The sequence below is a fragment of the Leuciscus leuciscus genome (genome assembly GCF_965113295.1).
Source record: "Leuciscus leuciscus genome assembly, chromosome: 7".
NCBI lineage: Eukaryota > Metazoa > Chordata > Actinopteri > Cypriniformes > Leuciscidae > Leuciscus > Leuciscus leuciscus.
The window spans coordinates 4,390,506-4,409,548 of record NC_138731.1 but is presented as its reverse complement, the minus strand read 5'-3'; the positions used below and the strand labels follow the sequence as shown (position 1 = coordinate 4,409,548).

Below are 19,043 nucleotides of genomic sequence, written 5' to 3'. Positions count from 1 at the left end.
CTGAAGAAGACTAATCTACTAAGAACACTATCTAAGGCTGCATCGAAAGGTAACTTCGCGTCTGATGCCATGTTGGATCCATAGATATAAACAAACTGCTTCGGTGTGTTGCATAGACGTCGTCATAGGCAGCATGGGGAAACCCAGGCTAATCTTATCTATGGATCCTAAAACAATTTTGAACGAGTTCTGTGATAAGATCATCTCTATCCCTTTTCCTCGACTGGATGCTTCCCAAAACAGCGATTGAATCAGAGCAAATTACCACCCTATCCGGTGTAAGGATGGATTTTTACTAAGACTGAATTCAAGAATTCTAACCTGCAATAAAACAATAAACATACTAATCTGAAGAAGAGATTTATGGGACAGAGAGCACAACACAACTTCTCCAATCTTGTCTCTTCCCCCCATTCTGAGTTCCTGACCCCTCACGCTATCTTCTCCCCTCCAGGTCTCATTCAGTCATGCAAAACACACAAACCTACTGTCTCCAGTTGTTTTATGAGAGGTCAAAATAAATACTTCTGGTGCGAATGGTAAAGATGTTTCATTCCCGCAGCAGCAGAACAGTCAGAAAAAAGAAAACAATGCCTGTTCTTCTGATGTGGGAGATGCCCCAACAATAGATCATAGATAACCCTTTGTGTTTATCCCCCAAACTCAGGCGTGACCACTTGGGGCACGAGAAAGGGTCCAGCAAAAGCTGAATAAATATTTGGGTGCTAGATGTTTATTGTTCTTTTGCTCCACTTGGGTATTTAAAGAGAATTGGCAAACCACTCAAGGGAAGCATCTGTAAACAGAACTTCCCACACTGTTGCTGTGTGTCTCTATTGCCAGTTATGCTGACTCTTAAACTATTTTTGATATTGCATTTTGAATTATGTTTGTATTTTATGCTGATCAGTTATGTATTGTGTATTCTGTTTAATCCTTTTAATTGATGCTTAACCCTGCCTGGCAAAATAAATGTTACATCTTGATTTATTCTGAAGTATTCTGAAATCATTATTTTAGTAAATTTAGGAGGCTGATGCTACCGCAAATCTTAGTTAAGGTAGGTCAAACTAAAGGCGCATGTATGAACGGAGCAGTAGGCACGTCATCTTAAGACCTTTTGATTTCTGTCTATCACTGATTTAGCAAGTTGTATGGAAATGGCTAAAATAAACTACACTTTTTTGTTCGTGTGAGCAGTAGGCAACCGACTTTAGAGGTATTAGCAAACCCTACATCCACTGCCTAAAATCAGAATTAGCAAATTTGTGTCCGTGAGAAACTCGATCCGGCCGATGTGATCTCTATGCGGCATTGGGTCCATAATGCATTAATAACTGAAAGTATGGAATGTCAAGAATAATAAAAGATCTAAATTAAATCACAATTCATCTTTTGATCAGCTGTTAAGGGGAAAAATCAGTAAAAATTAAAGAGTCATTTAAATTTGGAGTCAGATTAAATTATTTATGGGGTCAGAATTAAAATTAGAGATCGACTGTTTAATAAATTAAAGTGATTTTTCCAGAAGCGCCCGAAAAGACTTACACGCTGAATTCCTTCTGACCACGACACTGGAGACCGTCTTTGGGCCAGTGGGTGGAGTTTACACCGGTTTAACTTCTTCAACCATTGTAACCCTATTATAACTGCCACTAATTCTGCTGTGTAAACTGAAAAATAATCAGAAAGTCTTTTAGCAATGGATATTTTAAACTCAGGAATGAATACACCGGTTCCCACACTCCCTTGCTTATTCTTTGACCCATCTGTGGAAATTTTAAGGTAGTTGAAACACTTATTTATTACATATAGACTAGCTTTGTTACCCACTTCATTCGCTTGCCATTCTCTTTATTTTCTATTATATAAATCTACTTCTGTTGCTAGATAAAGCCATGGTGGAATATTACTAATTGGGGAAGTCCTAGTGAACTCTATAGACTCCAAGACATATTTCCTAGCTCTTCCTTTCAATGTCCATCGACTTCTCTTAAATTTGTCATATTCCCAGGAGTTCTGAATTGTTATTTTTGTGGTGTTTTCCTCTCCACGTCCTTTTAACCTAATCCAGTATGAAAGTGATAATTGTTTCTCTTCTGAGCTCCAATGGTATTTCACCTGCTTCTATTAGAACAGCATTAATGGGGGTTGATTTTATGGCTCCAATACACAGCCATAGAGCTCTATACTGTAATCTGTCTACGTTTTATTGTCTTAGTGTTACGGATCTATGAAGGAGGACTCAAATGCAGAATGAGTGTTAACAGGTTTATTAACAAGACAGTTGACAGATGACAAGATGTGGTCGATTCGTTCTGTCAGAACGAGAGTTGCAGATCCAAACGCAAGCAAGCAGTTTATTGGCGACAGGTAGAAACGGGTTATACTCAAAACACCACATATAGCAGACGGGCAACCAGGATAAACAATCTCAGGAGAGGAAGGGTGACATGGATAAACCCAGGGCGTGTACAAATGGAACTAGATGACGAAATTCCAAACGACCTCCAGACGCCTGGATTCACAGACGAGAATGAGGAAATAACTCCACAAGGAAACTCAGGTACAGGAGCTGGGTGAGAGAGCACAGACAAGAGTGACAAATCAACACCAAACAATAGAACACAGAAGTACACAGTAGCACAACATCTAACAAACTGGCAACACGAGGGAAAGAGCGCACATATAAAGGAAGCTAAGAACAAGAGGCACAGGTGAGCACACTCAGACAAGGAACAGGTGAACACACTCATGTAAACGAGGACTCAAGGAGAGGAGAACATGAAGAACAGATGACAACACTCAGACAAATGAGGACTCAACTAGACAAGGGGGCGTGGTACCGGGAAACAAGGAGGCAGGAACAGAGGAGTCAAGTCAAGTCAAGTCAAGTTTATTTGTATAGCGCTTTTCACAATACAGATTGTATCAAAGCAGCTTCACAGTATTAAATTAAAATAATACAACAAAGTTTGTTTCAAGAGGAATTTATTGATTGATAAAATTAAATTAAATATCCCCAAAATATCCCCAACTGAGCAAGCCAAAGGCAACAGTGGCAAGGAACCGAAAAACTTCATCAAGTGACCTAATGGTGTCCTAAAACTCCATCAGGTGACATAATGGAGAAAAAAAACCTTGGGAGAACCCAGGCTCAGTCGGGGGCCAGTTCTCCTCTGGCATTTATGAGCTAGAGGCCGGATTGTAGTTTGAACTGTAGGATTATATGAATGCCTGGCTGAAGAGATGCGACTTTAATCTAGTTTTAAACTGGGAGAGCGAGTCTGAGCAACGAACAGTATCAGGAAGACTATTCCAGAGTTTTGGAGCCAAATGTGAGAATGCTCTCCCTCCTTTGGTGGTTCTGGATATCCTAGGTATGACCAAAAGCCTTGAATTTAGTGATCTTAAAGAGCGCGATGGATTATAGGGTGATAGAAGATCCGTTAAATAGACTGGAGCTAAGCCGTTTAGGGCTTTATAGGTCAGTAGCAATACCTTGTAATTAATACGGAACTTTATAGGTAACCAATGCAGTGATGATAAAATCGGTGTTATATGATCATATTTTCTTGATCTAGTAAGAACTCTAGCGGCGGCATTTTGGACTAACTGTAGCTTGTTTATTGAGGATGCAGGACAACCAGCTAATAAAGCATTACAGTAATCTAGTCTCGAGGTCATGAATGCATGAACTAACTTTTCTGCATCAGAAACTGATAGCATATCACGTAGCTTAGCAATGTTTCTAAGGTGGAAAAATGCTGTTTTTGTAACATATGAAATATGATTTTCAAAAGACAGGTTGCAATCGAGTATAACTCCCAGGTCTTTTACTGTAGAGGATAAAGTAACAGGACATCCTATGATGTTAAAGTTGTATTGTGCGAGGTTTTGTGGGCGGTTTTTTGAACCGATAAGTATTACCTCTGTCTTGTCTGGATTTAATAAAAGAAAATTACGGGTCATCCAATCTTTTATATCTTTAACACACTCTGTCAATTTGGAAAATTTAGCGTTTTCATCCGGCCGTGATGAAATATATATTTGAGTGTCATCAGCATAACAATGGAAACTAATTCCATGTTTCCTTATAATATTTCCAAGTGGCATCATATATATTGAAAATAACAGAGGGCCTAATACAGATCCCTGCGGCACTCCATAGTTTACTGGAGTTATGATCGATTTTTCTCCATTTAAATAGACAAAAGGGTAGCGGTCAGATAGGTATGATTTGAACCAGCTTAGTGCTTGTCCTTGAACACCAGTATAATTTTGTAGTCGATCTAAGAGTAATGTATGATCTATAGTATCGAACGCAGCACTAAGATCAAGTAAAACTAGTATTGAGATACAGCCTTGGTCAGAAGCTAAAAGTAAATCATTTGTGATTTTAACGAGCGCAGTTTCAGTGCTATGATGCGGTCTGAATCCAGACTGAAACTTTTCATAGATCTCATTTTGTTGCAAGAAAGAGCCCAGTTGAGCGGACACCACTTTTTCTAATATTTTAGACATAAATGGAAGATTTGAAATGGGTCTATAATTTGCTAGATTATTATGATCTAATTGTGGTTTCTTAATGAGAGGTTTTATAACTGCCAGTTTAAATGTTCTTGGAACATGACCTAAAGATAAAGACGAGTTAATAATATTGAGGAGAGGCTCTTCCACTACAGGTAACACTTCTTTCAGTAGTTTAGTTGGTATAGGATCTAATAAACATGTTGTTGTTTTAGATGAAGTGATAAGTTTATTTAACTCTTTTTGTTCTATAGTTGTAAAGCACTGTAATTGTTCTTTCGGGGTGATAATTGAAGCTGAATTATAAGGCGCGATTGAAGATTGAACGTTTACAATTGTGGTTCTGATGCTTTCTATTTTCTCAGTGAAGAAGTTCATGAAATCATTACTACTGAACTGTAACGGGATATTTTGTTCGGGTGACGTCTGTTTATTTGTTAGTCTAGCCACGGTGTTAAATAAAAACCTTGGATTGTTTTGGTTGTTTTCTATTAGTTTGCGGAGGTGCTCAGCCCTGGCCGCTTTTAGGGCCTTTTTATAACGTGACATACTGTCTTTCCACGCGATTCTAAAGACCTCTAAATTAGTTTGTTTCCATTTACGCTCTAAAATACGGGTTTCTCTCTTTAAAACATGCGTAGTATTGTTATACCATGGTGCTTTATTTTTCTCTCTGACCTTTTTTAATTTAATAGGTGCAACCACATCCAATGTTCTAGAGAGAATGGTGCTCATAGTGCTAGTTAGTTCTTCTAGTTCATCTGTTTGTTTGGGTTCAGGCAGCAGCTGAGATAGATTAGATAAGCAATTTGAGAAATTATCTATGGTGGATGGGAGGATTGTTCTGCCTGGTTGATAACGCGACGCCGCATGACATATTACAGCAGTACGTAATATGCAAGTTACCATGTAGTGATCAGTGACTTCATCACTTTGTGGAATGATATCTATATCGGTTGGATCGGTTCCATGTGATATAATTAAATCGAGTGTATGATTAAGACGATGAGTTGGTCCGGTGACGTTTTGCTTGACCCCAAATGAATTTAATAAATCTGTAAACGCAGCTCCTAACGCATCATTTGGATTATCTACGTGTATGTTAAAATCTCCAACAATTAGTGCTTTATCGACATTGACTAATAGGTCTGAGAGAAAATCTGCAAACTCTATTAGGAAATCAGCGTAAGGCCCTGGCGGTCTATATACGGTAGCCAAGGCTAGAGATAATAGGGATGTTTTTCTAACATCTAAGAGCGTAACATTTAGTACAAGTACTTCAAATGAAATAAACTTATAACCCGTTTTCTGGGTAACATTTAGAATATCTTTATAAATGGTTGCAACACCTCCGCCACGACCAATCAGACGGGGCTCATGCTTATAACAGTATCCAGGAGGAGTAGACTCATTAATACCGAAATAATCATTTGGTTTAAGCCAGGTTTCAGTAAGGCAAAGTATATCGAAGCTATTATCTGTGACTATTTCATTTACAATAACTGCCTTAGGTGTGAGTGATCTAATGTTTAGAAGACCTAGCTTTAGAAATAGTTTTTGTTTACTAATAGCAACATTTTCTGTTTTAATAACAATTAGATTTTTCCTAGATCCTGCATTAGATTTATTATTTGATCTCACTAAACGAGGAATAGACACGGTTTCTATGCAATGTTCTACACTAGTATTTATATCAGTTGAATTGGTGCAGCAGAGACTATGATTTGGACTTTTGGTTACTAGTCAAAGGGTATTTAACATTTTGGAGATGTTATCTGACAGAAGATCCGCTCCGAATCTGCTTGGGTGTAAGCCATCAGCACGGAAAAGCCTAGGACGCTCCCAAAACAGATTCCAATTATTTACAAAGAGCAGTTTCTGCTCATTGCACCATGACATTAACCATTCATTTAGCGCAAATAATCTGCTGAAATTTTCATGCCCTAGTCGGTACGTGGGAAGCGGTCCTGACACAATGATCGTTGTTTCAGGCGATGTGCTGCGTACCGTATCGATTAGATTCCTGAAGTCTTTCTTCAGAATCTCCGTCTGGCGCAGCCTGATGTCGTTCACTCCCGCGTGCAGGACCACAGTTCCGACGCGCTCGTCACCGTTCAGGATCTCGGGAACGCGAGCAGCGATTTCAGAAACACGAGCACCAGGAAAGCAGTGACTTTGCACCTTACTTTTACCTAACGTAGCGTGTACGTGCCGAACGATGGAATCGCCGATGATCACAGCATCGTGTTCTGTTTCGCGTAGAGGGGAGAAGCGGTTTTGTGTGGATAACTCGAAAACCGGGAGGGTCGGAGAAAGTCTTGGTCTAAACCTGACTCGCGTCTTCCGCTGCGGAACCACCCAGGCTTCGTGGTGGCGTGTTGGAGCCGGAGTGAACGAGACCATGGCTGATTGCGACCGATGCTGAGGAACGCACGGAGTAGACGCGGTCGGAGTCAGCGGGTTAGTAACGTTAAACACTGATTTGTGTGCGTCGGCGCGTGATGTTTCAAGAGCCAAACACCGGTCTCTCAGCTCGGCCTGTCTCAATAAAAGGTTGTGAATCTGTTTCTCAACAGCTTCCAGCTCAGACTGCAGTGCGTGCAGCTCAAATGTGTCCTCACCTGCACCAAGCGGTAGACTACTTACATCTGATATATTCGCCATTTTAACAGATGGACAGTGAGTTAGCAACGAAGCTACCAGTGATGCTATCAATATTAATACTAATTTATATTATAAGTTTGTTTGTAAGTGAGTGTGGAGAAGACACGTTCAGCCGTGATCCACGGACGTAACCTTTAAGAGTATGCAGCGTTGGATCACTAATAGGCTTGAGACGCGTCTGCTCAACAGTCCGCGTTGTAACTATGAGGTTTTTTAGGTTTTTTAGTGGTAGGGGTGTAGAGTAGACGCACGATAGGCGAAAAAAAAATTTTTTTGTTTATAAGTGAGTGTGGAGAAGACGCGTTCAGCCGTGATCCACGGACGTAACCTTTAAGAGTATGCAGCGTTGGATCACTTATAGGCTTGAGACGCGTCTGCTCAACAGTCCGCGTTGTAACAATGAGGTATGAGCAGTAACATTAGTGCTTCTCAGTGAGGAAAAGTAGAAAATATTCGTTGTAAGCGAGTTTAAAGAGAAAAAACAAGAATTATAAATCAAATCGATAGAGCTCCAAAAACAACAACGCATTCAGACGCAACGCATGATAATAACAGGACAAGACATTACTCACCGTGTTTGTTGAGTGTTTCTTACTCACCTGAGCTTTTCTGAACTCAAAGGCGCGAGCGCGCGAGAGAAAATAAATAAATAAAAATAGCTGAGCGCACACGGGTGGCGCGTTTACAGGCTAGCGAATTACTAGCGTGTTGTGCTAGTAGTAACGTAAGCTAGCGATGTCAGGGTTGGGTAAGCTGTATTTAGTAGTAATATAAACAACTAGAAATTGTAGTAAATGATGGTTCAAAACAAGGAAATACGAGGCTAAGACGGAGCTTACAGCACCGAAGCAAGCACACTCACAGCAGGCAGCGAGAAAAATCAAGAATTATAAATCAAATCGATAGAGCTCCAAAAACAACAACGTATTCAGACGCGACGCATGATAATAACAGGAGCACATGGCCAACCCAAACAAAGACAAAGCCATGTGTTTAAGCACAACACAAACATAGAGACATGAAACAAAGACAACACAGACAAAGCTGACAGGGCAAAATCCTGACACTTAGCTGCTGCTCCATAGACTATACATCCTTATTACATGGCTTGGTTGAATTCTAATGTAGAATGCGGTGTGTTATTTCTTGATAACAGACCGCTGCGAAGTATAACACACCGTTGCCATGAAAAACAGAGTGTTGCTATGGACGCAGGATTCTAACCGTAGAGACGGAACGGACTATTTTCTTTAGCGGAAGCAATACAATTGTTTTTAAATCAATAAACTCCTTTTTAAATCAATACTTTGTGTCAAATTATTGATTTATTTGGTAGGTAGCCATGTAATAAGCGGGATAATGTAGAGCGAGGCGGTTGTTATAGTGAATATAACCTCCGCTTCGCGTTGGGGTCCTGATCAGCCCGTCGGGGTTGTATTGGCTATAACAACCGCCTAGCTCTACATTATCCCTTACATAATCAATTGTTGATCTCATAATAGCTCTGTATATATCAATTAGTGACTGCTTATCATCCCCCCAATCATATCCAGCCAATGCTCTTAGTAAATGTATTATTTTCTTTCTCCCTGTTGTCTGTGTTTGTCCTGTCATTTTCTGCAGCTCGTGACCTGGGCAATCAGTGCTGATTCAGCGCAGCTGCGCACAGATCACCAGCTGATTTCCCACACCTGTCTCCTATTCCATTTTCCTTTATATTCTCTGCTGTGTCTGTCCCTGTTCTTCAGTAGATCATTTAAGGGTTTCATCTCATGTAGATCTGTGGTCTAATGTTTTATTCTGTTCACCACTGTGTCCAGGACGCTTAGACGAGGAGTGACAGCTGATAGTTTCCGGGCTGTTCTCTCTGTCTCGTTTCATTCCCCGTCAGAGGTGACACTGCTTCATGTTCTCTGACAAAAGATGTTTGAACTTTTCATATAAAATTGTTGAAGTATGTTCATGGGTTTCAAAATGAATTCCAATTGATATCGATTGAGAAACATTACTTCTGTATTGTTCATAAAATGTTTTGTTGATGTGCTTTAACTGATTAATGGTCAGAAAATTGTATATATGTTATAGTGAATGAGAAAAAAAACAGAGTTAAAATATTGTTTATTGAAAGTATTTTAATACACGTTATACAAACGGAGATCGGGGAAACTGATAGATTTAATTATTGATAAATTTATTTTATGATGTTCCCTGTATGTATATATATATATATATATATATACACTCACCTAAAGGATTATAAGGAACACCTGTTCAATTTCTCAGTAATGCAATTATCTAATCAACCAATCACATGGCAGTTGCTTCAATGCATTTAGGGGTGTGGTCCTGGTCAAGACAATCTCCTGAACTCCAAACTGAATGTCAGAATGGGAAAGAAAGGTGATTTAAGCAATTTTGAGCGTGGCATGGTTGTTGGTGCCAGACGGGCCGGTCTGAGCATTTCACAATCTGCTCAGTTACTGGGATTTTCACGCACAACCATTTCTAGGGTTTACAAAAAATGGTGTGAAAAGGGAGAAACATCCAGTATGCGGCAGTCCTGTGGGCGAAAATGCCTTGTTTGATGCTAGAGGTCAGAGGAGAATGGGCCGACTGATTCAAGCTGATAGAAGAGCAACTTTGACTGAAATAACCACTCGTTACAACAGAGGTATGCAGCAAAGCATTTGTGAAGCCACAACACGCACAACCTTGAGGCGGATGGGCTACAACAGCAGAAGATCCCACCGGGTAGCACTCATCTCCACTACAAATAGGAAAAAGAGGCTACAGTTTGCACGAGCTCACCAAAATTGGACAGTTGAAGACTGGAAAAATGTTGCCTGGTCTGATGAGTCTCGATTTCTGTTGAGACATTCAGATGGTAGAGTCAGAATTTGGCGTAAACAGAATGAGAACATGGATCCATCATGCCTTCATACCGCTGTGCAGGCTGGTGGTGGTGGTGTAATGGTGTGGGGGATGTTTTCTTGGCACACTTTAGGCCCCTTATTGCCAATTGGGCATCGTTTAAATGCCACGGCCTACCTGAGCATTGTTTCTGACCATGTCCATCCCTTTATGACCACCATGTACCCATCCTCTGATGGCTACTTCCAGCAGGATAATGCACCATGTCACAAAGCTCGAATCATTTCAAATTGGTTTCTTGAACATGACAATGAGTTCACTGTACTAAAATGGCTCCCACAGTCACCAGATCTCAACCCAATAGAGCATCTTTGGGATGTGGTGGAACGGGAGTTTCGTGCCCTGGATGTGCATCCCACAAATCTCCATCAACTGCAAGATGCTATCCTATCAATATGGGCCAACATTTCTAAAGAATGCTTTCAGCACCTTATTGAATCAATGCCACGTAGAATTAAGGCAGTTCTGAAGGCGAAAGGGGGTCAAACACAGTATTAGTATGGTGGATCCTAATAATCCTTTAGGTGAGTGTATATATATATATATATATATATATATATATATGGAGGGAAAAAAGAGTATTTTTGAAATGCAGATGATTAATCTGTGTGTTTATCTTGTGCGTATTTAGTATGCTCACATGTATTGATGTTAATTAGCTAAGCTAACACAATTCGCTGTATCAATTACAGCTAAGCTGTTACTTTACATACACACTACCCGGGTATGTAAAATGCCTTACATATACATTAATTCTACACTGCACACAGAGGACTTTTGGTCACTTTTTATTTATTTATTTTTCCTTTTTTATGGTTTCTTGGACCACCTTCATGCACAACCTGGACTAAATATTGCTTTTCCCCATTTCAGATAGTGTTGTGTTGGAACGAGACATCAATACATAAACTTGCTCTTGTAGGATTTGGTTATTAAATGTTTCGTGTACAATAAATGTGCTGGCTGTCAGCTGATTCATACGGTGACGCATACATAATATTTTTCCACTCAATTATGTCGTTAACGAGATGTTATGTTGTCCAAACGACATAATTATGTAGTTTTAATGATATAACATCTCGTTATTACCACATATTATGCCGTTAAAACGACATATCCCTAGCGGGGGGAAAAGTATACTTTATTGTATTTGAAATATATTATCTTTTTCAATAGTACATTGCAGATATATCAATAAAAAATGTACTATCTTTAAATATATTAAAAGTATAATAGCATAATACTTTTACTTATTTTCACAATACAACTTTTAACACACTTTAAAATAATTGTACTTTTAGTATATTTTCTAAAAATATACTTGAAGTGGAAATTTTGTTTATTTTTTAAAAGTGTATTTATTTGCACTTAATTAATAATTAAAAACAAGCATACTTTTAATATATTTCTAAAAAGTACACTACAAGTACTTTGGTAATAAATATATGCTTAGTTACATTTTTAAGAAATATGCTAAACACAAGAATGCTTTTAGTGACGTTTTAGTGTATTTAAAGAAAATATAGTACACTTAAAGTACATTTTATGAGTACTTTGTGTAAGAACATAGCAAAATGATTAAGCTTTTAGTGTGTTTAAAATATATGTACTTTATAAACACTTAGGCCTACTGCAATACATTTTAAATATGTATTTTAATATTTTTAACATTTACAATATACCAACTTATAATGTATTAGAAACATTTGTCAACTATTATTAAGCATTGCAATAAGCATACCTAAAATTAATGTTGTTCGCTTTTACTTGTTTGTAGGCTACTTGTAAAAGGCTACTTAAAAGGCTGTTGTCCATTACATGATATGTTGTGAACTACTGAAATTCCCACAAGGATTTCAACATCATATTATTTCAAATGCATCATAGATGCATTTTCCAAAGATGTTTAAAAAAGTTAGTACTTGTTTAAATTTAAACAATAGCATAATTCAAATTTTTCAATTCAAATTTATTTGTATAGCGCTTTTCACAATACATATTGTTTCAAAGCAGCTTTACAGAAAGTGCATTTCAGCATAACACACGTGGCTAGTCCTGATTTGTTCCAGAGCCGTTGAATGGTTGTGATTGGGTCTTATGATAATGAGCTCGCTTCGCACCTCACTCAGAGCTTCGTTTATCAGACATGCTGTGAGTGAGTGTATATGTTACTTGAATATGATTAGATTTAGAAGTCTAAATTTAAACTGTTAAAAATATAAAGAGCGATCATGTCTCTTTAGAGGACTAGGAGGAAACCACGCGATTGATATGGATTAGGTGATGATTTTGGGGGGGATATTTAATAGGGATATTTCTATTTAATAGGCGGCAGTGGCTTAGTGGTTCATGTAGGTTGTCTACAAACCGAAAGGTTGGTGGTTCAATCCCCGGTTCCACTTGACCAAGTGTCGAGGTGTCCATGAGCAAGACACCTAACCCCAGCTGCTCCCGACGAGCTGGATGGCGCCTTGCATAGCTGACACCGCCGTCGGTGTATGAATGAATGAGTGAGTGAATGGGTGAATGTGAGGCTATGTAAAGCGCTTTGGTGGCCATAGGTCTGTGAAAGCTATATAAATGCAGTCCATTTACCATTTACCATAATAGAAACTGTCTCTGGCTCAGCGCCAAAGCGCGCTTGCCGATTTGTTAGTGTTTGTTCACCCAAAGATGAAAATGCCATAATTTACTCAACCTCATGTCGTTCCAAACCCATATGACTTTCGTGCATCCTCGGGACACATGTGAAGATAGCTGATTTTAATAAAATCTGGGGGATTTCTGTCCCTCCATTGAAACTCGAGCAGATTTAATTTAGACTTTTTCACATATAAACATTGATCAACGAAAAATGTTTGCAGAATTCTAAATTTGGTCACAGAAGCAATGTTTAAATGTAATAAATAAGGTCAACTCATCAACTGATTTATTTACTTGGTCAGCAGGGGGTCCCTCAAACCTGCGGGGCCCGACACATTGGCATAATGGTTAACAACGCTACTGTCTCCAGTTGTCAAGTGTCTTTTCAGCAAAATATTAGGACTTGCAACAATCAAGAGGATTGATCTTCTTCTGTTTCTTCAGCTGTTGTGGTAAGTCAATTCTTATTTGCCTTTTAGAAACGTTAAGGGAAAGACAAGCCGCATTTCCACCGAAATTACCCGAAACAATTTGTCCCAGGAACTTTTTCCCCCCTGACCTGTTGCTGTCTGCATTTCCACCGCGGTCTAAAGTACCTTGAAGATTAGGCAAATAGTCCGGTGACGTAGGACTGCGCGCTACTTTACAATTCTCGCTGAATTTCATACTCTGAATTCAAGCTTTATAAAGCCTGAACCTCGTCGTCGGTCCATCGGTCAAATTTTTTAAACTCCATTGATGATTCGACTCGTTGAGAAAACCAATCAAAATGCGGCATGAACTCAACCAATCAGCATGTTCAGCACCCAAGTACCACCCCTGAAAGTTCCTGAAGTTTGAGAAAGTACTATCTCGCAAGCAGGGATGTTCGGAGGGGGAAATATTTACCCGGAACCTCATTTAGACCCTGGTTGGAAACACACCGAGTACTAGCCCATAGTCACACTGTTGAAGATGCAATTAATTAATTATTTTTTTTATAATTATAATCTTACCCAAGATTGGTTGGGATTTTGGTGGACAGAAATGCAAAATCATGTAAAGAAAAAAAATGAATGGATGTAAAGTCAATTTTAGTACGAGGATTTAAGGGAAAAACTAACCATAGACTTTGTTTTATTATATTTTTTTTTAACAGTTTTTTCTTTTTTTAACAGTTTCTACTCTGGTCTCCAGCTGCAGGGAGACATTTAAAGCTTCTCTTTAGCTGACAACATTTTTCTAAACGATTCTTTTGACAAATTTAGGAAGATGGCAATTAGTTATAGAAATATGTATGATTGATTAAATGTGTTTTTTATTTATTTTTTATTTTTTATTGAAAGCACTAGTAATTCAATACTGAAAGACACCAGAGCAGGAACTGAACACGCGCCCCTCCCTTGTGAACGGTGTTCTTTTGAAGCAGCTTTTGAGGAAACACTCACACAGAAACACTCACTTTCCCTTCAGACACCAGGCTGTGCTGTATGTTTTGAGGTACGTTCTTACAATTTCATATCAAATTTGAATAAGAAAGTATTTATTAAAAAATTAATTTCATATACAATTTTTGGTAACACTTTAGAATAATGGTTTGTCATTAATAAGTAACTATGCAGGAAGTAATGCAGGACTAATGAGTATTACTAAATTAACACTTAACACTACTGTTAACTAATATTAACTAATCAGTAAGTAATATCAAATTTAGGACTATAGTTCCTGATTAGGAAATCAATAATTACTTAAAGAGATTGGCATCATTAAGAACGAATAGGTAAAGACAAATTATAAAAAATTACGAATTAATTACTAATCACAACATTAACATGTCTGACACGTTAGCAATGGTCTTTCTTTACTCTCAACGTGGTCATAAAATGCATCACTAATTACTCAAGTGTTACCTAGTCACTATGCAGGAACTACTAGTGATCTGGAGCATTATTTTAAAGTGAAAAAGATGTTTTTCACATGTTGGATATAAATATAAACATACCAAACATAAACTTGTTGAAGCTCAACTGGTAGAATGGAATGCCAAGGTCTGGAGTTTGATTGGCAAGAAATATACAAGCTTATCAAATGTCAAACTTAAAACCACGGTTCGTCACTTCAGATAAAAGCATCTTCCCAACTGATAAATATAAATGTGCTGTCTTTATTTGAAATCGCTGCTTTCTTCTCTGCTGTGCAACTCAAAAGCTGCAAGACTGTTGTAACGTATTTTAGTGATTCTGACAAGTCAATTTAGCTCAAAAGGAATTATTAATTAATTTATAGGGAATTCGAAAGAATCACTCATTACGGCCGAAATGACTCGTACAGGGTTCATTTGAACCGGCCGCAACTATCAGCTCTGCAGCGGATATAAATATCCAAACTATAGTGAAACACTATTTATTAGCAAGGTAACTTAGATCAGCAGTTTAAAACCCTCTGGAGTCTGAGCGTTTTTTTGGGCCCTGGGGGTGTTCTGACATGCCCTGACATTTGTGCTTTTTTCAGTTGCTTATAAACATATTAATGGCAAAGGTGTAAATTCACTCTATATAGCACAAACAGGACTACAATAATATGTGAGCCACATGTATGTACATGTTTTCATTTTTGAGAGAATAATGTTTATGCGTGGTTATCGAAAAAACTAAAAATTAAAATTTTTGAAATAAGACCACAAAACACATACTAAATATGTGGCAATAAGACTTTTGACTTATGGATGTCGTCGCCTATAGTTTTTTCTTCAAAATTATGTGAAAATAGTCTTGCTTTATCGTTCACATAAAACCATACATTGATTTAAATTGATGTAAAACAGGTTTTGCTTGGAAAGCCAATATGCGAGGGGGCGTGAACGAGGAGTGGTTTACACCTTAGAATACACCCACTCTGCATAATGATGAGCCATTCACTCAGGTGTGACACTGACTGAGCCACAATGAAAGGACAAAAGATATATTTAGAAGAAGACTTATATTGACCATTTAAGATTTTGCTTACATCTATCTTGTAAATATGTTTTGCTATTTTATTAAAATGGTTACAATTACAGCAATAATTACAATTTCAACAATATTTCAAGTGTACTCTTTCTTTGTAAAAAAAAAATGATTATAGGCCCTACATTTTATCTATGTATTCATTAGTTTGAATATAACCAACATTGGAACAGCTAACATCTTAGTTGATGACTTTATTTTTGACAAAAATCGTATTTTATATATAGAAATGGCTAAACAAAAGCTTATTTGATGTGGCAGTATATTCTACAGTAAAAACTGTACCCAAATCTACTAAACAAAATGTTGTCTTTCATATTTCGTCTGACTGTAACGTTGTTTTCATGAAATATTAGGGCATATTGTTAATTTGCAGTTTAATACGTTGCTTATACAAATAGCCTACATTTTATTTCAACATTCAGTCGATGTTTACTTATCTCAGTATAGCAATACAGTTTGCTAAAACATCATCATTCATTCACACACGCGATTTAAATTTAAACTGTCTTTGCCAGCTGTGGTAAACAGCGCGCATCTCTGCCGTTTATTCATTCATAAACAGAAACCCACGTGAAGAAATTCACGTGAGAAGGAAAAAACTTACTTGTATTCCTCAGCTCGCTCCTCGATATACCCGCACTTCTGAGGGACATTTTCGATTAGTATTATTCCTCACAGCGCTGCAAGACGGTGTAAACAAGTAATGATCTAAATAAACGTGTGTGTTTTCTCGAGCTGATGGGGGCGTTCACAGGATTGCCTCAGCCATTTGCGTTTGAATAGCGCGCGCTCTCCGTGGGCGGGGCCGATTATAACGTAATGAGATGAGATGAGCTCGACTGGAATCGCTCTCTTTTAATACAGATTTCACAAGATGAGAATAATTGTTTTTTTATATAAATGACTTCATTTAAAAGAAGAGAATTCAAGCTTCATGCCTGTCTGTCTGTATGTCTGTTTGACTGAGTATTCGCTGAGTTATTGTTAATTTTCGGACGCGTTTCAGAATGGACTTCACTGGCAGAGAGAAGGCAGAACTCGCTTCGTGTTTATTTTTCTTTATTTGGCAAAAAGCACAACACTTTGTTTTTATTGTGAGTATACACAAAAATAATACACATTTAACAGAATCGATTGATGTATGAAACTCCTATGGAAAATCAAAGTCAACAGAGTATTTATGAGTTTCTTTTACACTAATAAAAAAAAAGCGAGCTGGTATCGCCGGCGATACAGCCGACCTCAGGGGGTTAAGACATTAAATTCGTAAGCACATAACACAAGTAACACTTCTCTTTAAAATACAAATCAAGACTTTATTGGTTATTCTAACACATAAAACTAATACTGTATCTAACACACACACACACACACATTCATACGGAGGCTACTTGCTTGTCTTTGCTTTTGGGGATTCCCTTCGTCTGCGTGAAAGGTGTTTTCCCGGTCCGTTGGCTGGGCGTCTCCTCGTGCCTGGGGCGGCCAATCACGTGGTGTGCTGGCGGATGGATGGAAAGTCTTTGTTGCTGGAAAGCTGGCTTTGCAGTCGAATCGTGCACCGAAACTTTACCGCAAAACTTAACTTAGAACCGAGACTCACAACGGAAAAGAAAACTAAGAAAGAAAGAAAATTGAGACGAGAGTAGATGGATGGTTTAAATGAAGCTGTTTAACCCAGGTTTTTCTGAGTCTTGATTTGGGTTCTTTCTTCTATTCGTTTACATAGTTACTCGTCTATCTTCATCTTCGGCCCTTCCCCTCCCTCTTTGTTCTTCTAACAAAGCTTTGTTCGGGTCTAAGATTTTAAACTCAAATGTTTGTCCAACCTTGAACCAGAATTGGTTCTGACCAATTAGACACTGTCTTTACTTGAGAGGTGGCATTTTCTTCACTTCTTATCGTAAATCAGGTGTTATCTGTGATCTCCTTACTCTCCAAGCTCTAGCAGAGAGTGCAGAGGCCACAGTTTAGACATCATTACTATTATAAGAATACAAAACATTTTATACAGATTTCAATCAAGCCATCTTTTGAATCAAGAACATACGATCAAACTGATAGGAAACACGACACACTTTCATTCAAACATCTAACAGTTATAACAATTACATGACTTATATGGGATCTAAGCTTATTAGACACACATATCCCACCCAGCAAAAACTCGTTGAAAAGACGTCGAAAAGACGACATTGCCAGACGTCTAAACAACGTTAAAATTTGGTTGAAAAGTGAAAGGTGAAAAGCCGTCTTTTCCAGGTCGTTGAAAAGACGCCAATAAAAGGACGTCCCAATCGCGTCTAAATTAGGTTGTAAAGTGAGTTGAAAAGACGTCATTTTCAGGCCTAATGTCAACCGTGAATTCATGATTATATTTAATATTCATAATAAGACAATTCATAAAAGATTTGCAAACCATTTATTGACACATCAGATACATCTTTAACATAAAAAAACACTTTCCTGATCACATCTTAAGCCTGCATTTGATGAAGCATACCCTAAAAACAGTTATATTGTGAAATATTACTACAATAAAAATAACATTTCATAAATATACATGTAAATATATAGTAATGTGTAATTTATTCATGTGATGCAAAGCTGAATTTTCAGCATCATTACTTCAGTCTTCAGTGTCACATGATCCTTCAGAAATCATTATAATATGATGATTTGATTATCAAAAAAAAATTATCAGTTGTACGGCTTCATATTTTTGTGGAAACTATGATACAGTTTTCAGTATTCTTTGAATAGAACTTTCAAAAGAACAGCATTTATTTGAAACATTTTTTTTTTTAAACAATTATAAAGTTTTTACTGTGACTTATCAATTTTTTCTTTTCTGTATAAACATTTTTTCAAAACAATAAATCTTAAAAATATTGTAACATATATATATATAACATAAATATGTATATATACATATATAACATAAATATTGTAAAAATAAAACAGAACAATGACCAATTATAACCACATTAGAAAACAGTAAAGGGATAGTTCACACAAAAATGTAAATTCTGTCATTAATTACTTACCCTCATGTCGCTCCAAACCCATAAGACTTTTGTGGAGAACACAAATGAAGATATTTTTAACAGATGCCTTATGTGCGCAAACAATTACGTCTTTATTCACAAATGATGTATCTCCGACGCATGTTGCACCATGAGATCGCTGGCTCTCTCGCCAACACAACACTGATGAATCGTGGTGGTCCGTGAACGTGTCAGAGATGTATATTTTGTGAATAAAGATGCAATGGGTTTTTTTTTGCACACA

The 19,043-nt window shown here is 37.7% G+C and overlaps 1 protein-coding gene across 1 annotated transcript in view; it reads right to left on the bottom strand.

Annotated features, from left to right (window-relative positions):
- The window catches only part of LOC309503372 (uncharacterized protein), a 149,730-nt gene that overhangs the window by 55,957 nt on the left and 74,730 nt on the right, over positions 1–19,043 (bottom strand). The window lies entirely within an intron of this gene.